A 9,050-nucleotide genomic window follows, 5' to 3' on the forward strand; every position below is an offset into this window, starting at 1 on the left:
TTTTTGGTCAGATATTTCAAATACCTTTTGGAAAAAGGCACCTCGGAAGTTACAGTGATCTTGCTTTTGCTCCTCTCAATGGTTACCACCCCTCCACCGAGATTTCCAGCTTTTCCATTCACTTTGATTCTCTCCTGAAGAAACTGCTCAAAATTGGCCGCATCCATGATTCCATCTTCTACAGGGTGGGTGCAATCAAGGGTAAACTTCAGAACTTGCTTCTTTTTTTTGCCCCCCTTCGCCACGAGCTTTTTCACGGGCGCCATGGCCGCTGCGGAGGCAGAAAGGGAGTGTTTATTTTCTTTTTTTAAAAGATTTTTAATTTATTTATTTTACAGAGAGACAGAGAGTTTACAAGTAGGCAGAGAGGCAGACAGAGAGGGAGGGGGAAAGGAAGCAGGCTCTCCACTGAGCAGAGAGTCTGATGCCGGGCTTGATTCCAGGACCCTGAGATTATGACCTGAGCTGAAGGCAGAGGCCCAACCCACTGAGCCACCTAGGCGCCCCCAATTGTTTATTTTCTAAGACAGTAGAAAACTTTCAATATTTTGCCCTTAGATGTATACGATATTTGCTGTAGGTTTTTGGTAGATACCCTCTATCAAAAAAAAAAAAAATTTTTTTTTTTTTTTTTTTGGTCAGAAAGAGAGAGAAAAAGCACACAAGCAGGCAGAGAGGCAGGCAGAAGTGGAGAGAGAGGCAGAGAGAGAGGCAGGCTCGCGCCGAGCAAGAAGCCTGATGCGGGACTCGATTCCAGGACCCCGGGATCATGACCTGAGCCAAAAGCAGCGGCTTAACCCACTGAGCCACCCAGGCGTCCCATCTATCAAAAATGTTTAAAGTCTTATCCATTTCTAGTTTGCTAATAAGTTTTTTAATCATCAGTGGTTGTTGAATTTTATCAAATACTTTTTCTGCAACTATAGAGAGGATTACATGATTTTTCTCTTTTATTCTGTTAATGTGGTAAATTGTATTGTTTGGTTTTCCAATGTTAAACCACACTGGAATTACTGAAATAAAGTCAAGCTGATTATAATGTCTCTTAATGTCTTTTAACATATTGATAGATCCTATTTGCTATTATGTGTGGGATTTTCACATCAAAGTTTATGAGAAAGGACTCTGTACTTGCCCTACTTTATAATTTAAATTTATATTTAAATTATATATAATTCGGGCGTCTGGGTGGCTCAGTGGGTTAAGCCGCTGCCTTCGGCTCGGGTCATGATCTCAGGGTCCTGGGATCGAGTCCCGAATCCGGCTCTCTGCTCAGCGGGGGAATGGGGGGGGCTGGCTTCCTCCTCTCTCTCTCTCTGCCTACTTGTCATGTCTCTCTCTCAAATAAATAAATAAATAATCTTTAAAAAAATATATAGGGCGCCTGGGTGGCTCAGTGGGTTAAGCCGCTGCCTTCGGCTCAGGTCATGATCTCAGAGTCCTGGGATCGAGTCCCGCATCGGGCTCTCTGCTCAGCGGAGAGCCTGCTTCCCTCTCTCTCTCTCTGCCTGCCTCTCCATCTACTTGTGATTTCTCTCTGTCAAATAAATAAATAAAATATTAAAAAAATATATATATATAAAAAAATAAATTATATATAATTCAAATTTTTCTTCAGGTTATATTGTCTCAAGATGAACTGGAAATTTTCTTTTTCTCTATTATCTAGAAAAGTTTTTGTAAGATTGGTGTTATTTCTTCCTCAAATGTTTGGAATAATTCACTAATACATCCATCTGGGTTTATAGTTTTCTTTATGGGAAAGCTTTAAATTATGTATTCAGTTTACTTACCAGATATAGGACCATTCAGAACTTTCTATTACTTCTTTGATCAATTTAGGCAAGTTTTGTTTTCCTAAGAAGATATCTGTTTCAAGTAAATTTTAAATTTTACTTATTTATTTTCTTTTTTTTTTTTTTTTAAGATTTTGTTTACTTGACAGAGACACCGAGAGGAGGAACACAACCAGGGGGAGTAGGAGAGGGAGAAGCAGGCTTCTCACTGAGCAGGGAGCCTGATGCAGGGCTTGATCTCAGGATGCTGGGATTATGACCTGAGCTGAAGGCAGATGCCCAACAACTGAACCACCCACTCCTAAATTTTATTTATTTTTAAAAGATTTTATTTTTAAGTAGGGGCACCAGGCTGGTTCAATCCGTAGAGCGTATGAATCTTGATCTCAGTGTTGTGAGTTTGAGCTCCACCTTCGGTGTAGAGATTACTTAAAAATAATTTTAAGATTTTATCTTTAGAAAATAAACCTTTCAGAAAATATGGAGTTGTTCCTTTGGCCACAAACATGTGAATCTAAAAGAAATATGATATTGTAGACATTAAGAAAATGGGCACTATTCATAAAGGAACATTGCAAGGGGCGCCCAGGTGGCTCAGTCAGATGAACGTCTACTTTCTGCTCAGGTCAAGAGGAATCGAGCCCCATGTGGGGCTTCCTGGTCTGTGGGGAGTCTGCTTGTCCCGGCTCCTCCCGCTTGTGCTCTCTCTCTGTCAAATAAATAAATTGAATATTTAAAAAAAAAAAAAAAAAGGAAAGAAAGAAAAAGAAAAAAGGAAACACCCCACAAATGTTACCATGGCAAAACCAGAGAAGTCTATGATGTTACCCAGCATGCTCTGCATTGTTGTAAGCAAACAAATTAAGGGCTAGATTCTTGTCAAGAGAATTAATATACATATTGAGCATAATAAGCACTCTAAGAGCTGAGACAGTTTCTTGAAATGTGTGAAGGTAAATGATCAAGAAAGAAGCAAATGAAAAAAGTACTTGGGAAGCACCCGCTTGTGCTACCCAGAGAAGCATACTTCGTGAGAACAAGTGTGGAAAGGGGACTGGGCTGCTGGAACCCATTCCTTATGAATTCATCACAGGTGTATGAAGAAGAAAAGACCACTGAACTGTGGGGGGAAAAAAAGGCAAAAGTAGTAGTCCCCATCATATCTTCATTTAATCCACCAATCCGGCCCCTACAAAAACCAGGTACTGGAGGATATTTGTGAACCACTATATAATTCAGCCAAGTAGTAGCCCTAATTGCAGGTGCTTTGCCACACATGGTATCATTGCTAGAGCAGATTAGCAGGGGCCCAAGTACCTGGTATGCAACCCTTGATCCGCAAATGCATTCTTTTCCATCCCTATCAGAAAGAAAAGAAACCCTTCACGTTCACTTGTAAAAGGCAACACTGTACACTTACAGTCTTACCCCAGGGCTCTTTTCCATCCCTATCAGAAAGAAAAGAAACCCTTCACGTTCACTTGTAAAAGGCAACACTGTACACTTACAGTCTTACCCCAGGGCTCTGTTTATTCTTCTGCTCTCTGTCATTAAATGATTTGAAGAGAGCTAACCGGCTAGACATCTCTCACAGATCCCAGATGGATCTGCTACGTTGATAACATCATGCAACATGCACTGGTTGAGCAGGAAGTGGCAAGTATGTCACGTGCCTTGGTACAACACTTGCTCTACAGAGGGTGAGACATTAACCTTTTTTGCCAGGCAAAAATAAATAAATAAATAAACCGAAAGTAAATTGGGGTTTTAATATGTGATAAAATTCTAAAAAGAAAAAATGTTTTTGAAGATTTTATTTATTTATTTGACAGAGATCACAAGTAGGCAAAGAGGCAGGCAGAGAGAGAGGGAGAAGCAGGCTTCCTGCTAAGCAGAGAGCCCGATACGGGGTTCAATCCCAGAACCCTGGGATCATGACCTGAGCGAGCTGAAGGCAGAGGCTTAACCCACTGAGCCACCCAGGCACCCCTATTCTCTTAATTAAAAAAATGGGGGGTTGACTGGCTGGATTAGCCGGTGGGACATGCAACTATTGATCTCAGGGTCATGATGAGTTCAAGACCCATGCTGGGCCTGGAGCCTACTTAAAATAAAACATTTTTAAATGTAACGCGTGATAAAATTCAAGGCAAAAAATTATGGGGCCACGGCACCTGGGGTGGCACAGTGAGTTGAGGATCAAACTCTTCATTTTGACTCCAGTCATGACCTCAAGGTCCTAGAATCAAGTCCCAAATCAGGCTCTCTGCTCAGTGGAGAGCCTGCTTCTCCCTCTCCCTCTTCCTGTTCCTCTGCCTACTTGTGCTCTCTCTCTCTGTCAAATAAATAAAAACCTTAAAAAAAAAAAAAAAGATTCTCTCTCCTTCTGCTCCTCCCCCCCAAATAAATAAGACTTTGAAAAATATGTGGGACCAAAGAGAGAGTATTATATAATGATAAAACAAAGAAAATATAACTAACATAAATGTGCTTGGCAATATAGGCTCAAAATACATAAATAGTAAAAGTTTGGGGCATGTGGCTGACTCAGTGAGTAGAGCATGAGACTCTAGATCTTGGGGTTGTAACTTTGAGCCCCACATTGTGCACAGAGATTACTTAAAAATAAAATCTTTAAGGGTGATTTGGTCGCCCTAACCAACTCTTAATTTTGGCTCAGGTCCTGATCTCAGGATTGTAGGATCAGCTGCGAGTCAGGCTCTAAGCTGGGCATGGAGTCTGTTTAGGATTCTCTCTCTCTCCCTCTCCCTCTGTTGTCCTCACCCTCTCCCTTTTGAAGAAGAAGTAAAAAGGAAGAAGAAGGGGGAAGAGGAGGAAGAAGAAGGAGAAGAGGAGGAGGAGGGGAAGGAGGAGAAGAAGAAGAAGAAGCGGAAGAGTTTAAAACCAAGTAGATAGGGGTGCTGGATGGCTCAGTGGGTTAAGCCTCTGCCTTCTGCTCGGGTCATGATCCCAGCATCCTGGATCGAGCCTGGCGTCGGGCTCTCTGCTCAGTGGGGAGCCTGCTTCCTCCTCTCTCCTCTCTCTCTCTCTGTGCCTGCCTCTCCCCCAACCTGAGATCTCTGTCTGTCAAATAAATAAATAAAATCTTAAAAAAAAAAAATCAAGATCAGGGGCACCTGGGTGGCTCAGTTGGTGATCCTGGGGTCCTGGGATCGAGCCCCACATGGGGCTCCCTGCTCAGTGGGGAACCTACTTCTCCCTCTTCCTCTGCTGCTCTGCCTGCTTGTGCTCTCTCGCTCTCTCTGTCAAATAAATAAATAAAAGGAAAAAAGGTAAAAAAAAAAAAAAAACAAATCAAGATCACAAGCCATAAGAAGTAAAATTGATTAGATTATACCAAAAAACAGGATATCTGTCCAATAAACAATATTGACAGAGTTAATAATAAAAGTTGGGAAAAGATATTTGCAATGTCTAAAATCAACAAAGGACTAATATCTAAACTTACAATTAACTGATGCAAATCAATAAAAAATTTGGGAATCCTTTGGGCGCTTGGTTGGCTCAGTTGTTAGGCGTCTGCCTTCAGCTTGAGTCAAGATCCTGGGGTCCTGGTACTGAGCCCCGCATAGGGCTCCCTGCTCAGTAGGAGGCCTACTTCTCCCTCTCCTACTCCCCCTGCTTGTGTTTTCTTCTCTAGCTGTTTGTCCGTCAAATAAATAAAATCTTAAAAAAAAAAAAATGAGGTGCCTAGGTGTCTCAGTTGGCTAAGCATCTACCTTCAGCTCAGGTCATGAGCCTGGGGTCCTGGGATTGAGCCCCGCATCAGGCTCAGACTCCCTGCTCCATGAGGAGTCTACTTCTCCCTCTCTCTCTGCCCCTCTCCCCGCTCATACGCTCACCTGTGAGCTCTCTCTCTCTCTCCCAAATAAATAAATAAAATATTTTTAAAAATAGGAATTCCTATAGAAAAATTGGCAAAGGAAAACAAAGAGACAATTCATAAAAGAGAAAAACCAAAAGTAAGAATAAATTTAAGATGTCAAACATATTATTAATTAAAGAAATTCAAGGAGATATTTTAAATTCATGGCAAATGAGAAAATTGGAAACCTGAATAACATTAAGTGTTGTCAAGCAAGAAAGTTGAGATATAGAAATCCCACCATTGATGGTGTGACATTCCAGAGAGCGTGGAGCTCAAAATGCACATGAAATTACCACAGAACTAAAGGAGAAATGTCCACATGCAGCATCACTTGAAGTAGTAGGAAGCTGAAGGCACTTACTGGAGTAGTGAACAAATAAAAGCATAGGGATCCACACAATAGTATATCTTGCAGCAGTTAGGAGCAAAGGACTAGAAAGCCATGACATCAAAGAAAGTTTGTTTTTACTTATTTACTTATTTATTTTTATTTTTAAAGGTTTTTTTTTTTGTTTTGTTTTGTTTTTGGACAAACAGAGATCACAAGCAGGCAGAGGGGCAGGCAGAGAGAGAGGAGGAAGCAGGCTCCCTGCTGAGCGGAGAGCTGGATGAGGGGCTCCATCCGAGAACCCTGACACCATGACCCAAGCCAAAGGCAGAGACTTTAACCCAAAGAGCCACCCAGGTGCCCCTAATTTTATTTTTTTTTAAAGATTTGTTTATATATTTTCAAAGAGAGAGAGCGTGTACGCACGAACCGGGGGAATGGCAGGCAGAAGGAAAAGTAGGCTCCATACCGAACAAGGAGCCGGATGTGGGACTCGATCCCAGTACCCCAGATCATGATCTGAGCCAAAGGCGGATACTTTAACTGACTAAGCCACCCAATTGTCCCGGAAGTTTATTTTATTTTTAAGGTGGCAGATATTACTGCACATTTGTATGCTAATGTGAAAGATCTAGTAGAAAATTTGATAATATAGGAGAAAGGGAAGAAGAAATAGACTGAGATACAGAACTGATACCTATAGACTGAGGTATAGGAAGGTGGGCATGGTGGTGAGGGATGGAAATGGGAGGGGACAGTTGGCTTAAACAGAAACAAGAATGATTCATTGTAACAAGATGAAGTCCCAGTATGTAAAAGAACATGGAGGTAAATTGGCCAGATTGGTGGTAGAAAGATAACTATGTTTTCTTTTGATTATTTCTATTTTCACAGTAAAATAAGAATCAGTCATTAGCTAAGAGTAAGGAAAGATAAGGGATGCTAGAAAGATAAGGCAGAGACCTGTTGTAAATAAAGTCTCCCTTTCTTCATTTATGCAGTGAGGGCAGCACCTAACACAACTGGCCACGTAAGTGTGTCAGCTTTATCCACTTTATCCAGTGTTCATATCCCTGATTCTTAGCATGATGTCTCTCTAAGTATAAGAATATATACCAGTAAACACACCCTGGGATCTAGTTGGAGAGGGAGAAAGTGGGGTTGCTCATAGAGGAAATAAATAGAAGTAGCATTCATTGAATGCTTTTTTTTTTTTTAAGATTTTATTTATTATTTGACAGAGCCAGTGAGAGAGGGAACACTAGCAGGGGGAGTGAGGGAGAATCAGGCTTCCTTCTGAGCAAGGAGCCCGATGAGGGGCTCGATCCTAGAACCCTAAGACCCTAAGATCATAACCTGAGCTGAAGGCAGACACTTAACAACTGAGCCACCCAGGAGCCTCAATCATCTGCCTTCAGATCCAGTCATGATCTCAGGGCTCTGGAGTTGAGCCCCAGGTCCAGCTCCCTGCTCAGCAGGGAATCTGCTTCTCCCTCTCCCTCTGTCACCTGCCTTGTGCCTGCTCTCTCTCTCTCAAATAAATAAATAAAATCTTTAAAAAATTCATTTATTTTATTTATTTGAGAGAGGGAGGTGGAGAGGGGGAGGGAGAAAGAACCTGAAGCCAACTCCACATTGAGCCAGAAGGGTAGCTGGATCCCACCACCTGGAGATCATGATTGGAGAGGAAACTGAAAGTTGGTGGATTAGCAGACTGAAACAACCAGGTGCCCCTCATTGAATGCTTTTTTTTTTTTTATTGAAGGCTTCTTAAAGGACCAGCATGACACTGTAGTTAAGAGCTCTACTAGCCTTTTCTCACTGCATTCTAACAACAACCTTATAGATTGATAGAACTGTTTTACAAAGAAACTAAAGAGGGTTTTCTCTTTCATAACCAGAACCTTGAACATCAGGTGGGTGCTTAATAAAAGGAAAGGCCCCTGAAAATGCTCAGTTAGCTGATGAGAACTTGATTCTGAGCAGATGAAGCTCCAGTCTCCGTGATGGAAGAAACCTGCAACGAACCCTGAGCTCCCTCTCCTGATACACCTGATTCACTGTCAGGGAGTGGGTGACCTTGAAAGATCCACCCATTTCCAGTTCTGCAAAATCAAGTGATGTTGCCTACCCCACCTGAACTGGGTTTATGTTAAGTGAAATATCTATCTAAGTTTGGGGAAACGTTTGCAAATGAAGTGATATATGTATGTATATGTTAATGTTTCCCTGTTGATATTACTATTATGACTGTTATGCAAGCGTCCAGGGCAAGGCCAAGGCCTGAGGGCAAAGGTAAGGTAAGCCTCCCGTAGAGAATGGGCGCTCTGGGTGCATATCAATATAGAACAAGTTTATAAAGAATTCTAGGCGGAAGCCCTGTCTCAATAGGGGCGAAATCTTTCTCCTTCTGGGTCTCGGGCTGGAAACTTGAGGAAATATATATTTAGGGTCTCTGGATTTCAGGCTCATCCGGAATGCCAATCTTAGGGATCTGAAATGCGACGCCGTGTGGGGCCTCACTGCCGCCCGTTGGGCACCAGGGGGCGCCCATCGGAACCGTCCGGAGGCTGGCCGGGTTTGGGGCAGCCAAGCCATTCGCGTTGAGCGTGGGACATCAGGATCTGGGAACTGGTGCTGGAGGTGCCAAGTGTCCGTGCCGTTCGTGGACGCAGTCTCTGCTGCCCTCTTTGAGCCTCCCCTTTCCAGCGCGAGCCGGGGCTTGGAAGGCGCCCGAAAAGGCGTGAGCGCCTGTAGTGGGGACGGTGTAGCCGGTGTGGGTCCGCGTTAAAGCGGCGGGAATTCCGGCCGCCCCGACGGCTCGGTGACTCGTGTGGAAGGGAAGGCAGCTGTTCTCCCAGGCGGCCGTCGGGGGCAGCAGAGGGGACCGCGACAGGTGCGGGAGCCCCTCCCGCGGTGGAAGTGAAAAGGCGGGCTTCGGGACTGTTCCCAGGCTGGAAACCGCCCCCGCCCCCCGCCCTGAGCCAAATCCCCCGGAGAGGCCCGGCCGGCGCCGGGTCTGGAGGAGGAAGTTGCC

At 43.5% G+C, this 9,050-nt stretch overlaps 1 pseudogene; it reads right to left on the reverse strand.

Annotated features, from left to right (window-relative positions):
- The window catches only part of LOC132020381 (INO80 complex subunit C-like), a 10,905-nt pseudogene extending 10,619 nt beyond the window's left edge, over positions 1-286 (reverse strand).
- Positions 287-9,050: the final 8,764 nt, after the last annotated feature.

The sequence above is a fragment of the Mustela nigripes genome, chromosome 6 (assembly GCF_022355385.1).
Source record: "Mustela nigripes isolate SB6536 chromosome 6, MUSNIG.SB6536, whole genome shotgun sequence".
Taxonomy (NCBI): Eukaryota; Metazoa; Chordata; class Mammalia; order Carnivora; family Mustelidae; genus Mustela; species Mustela nigripes.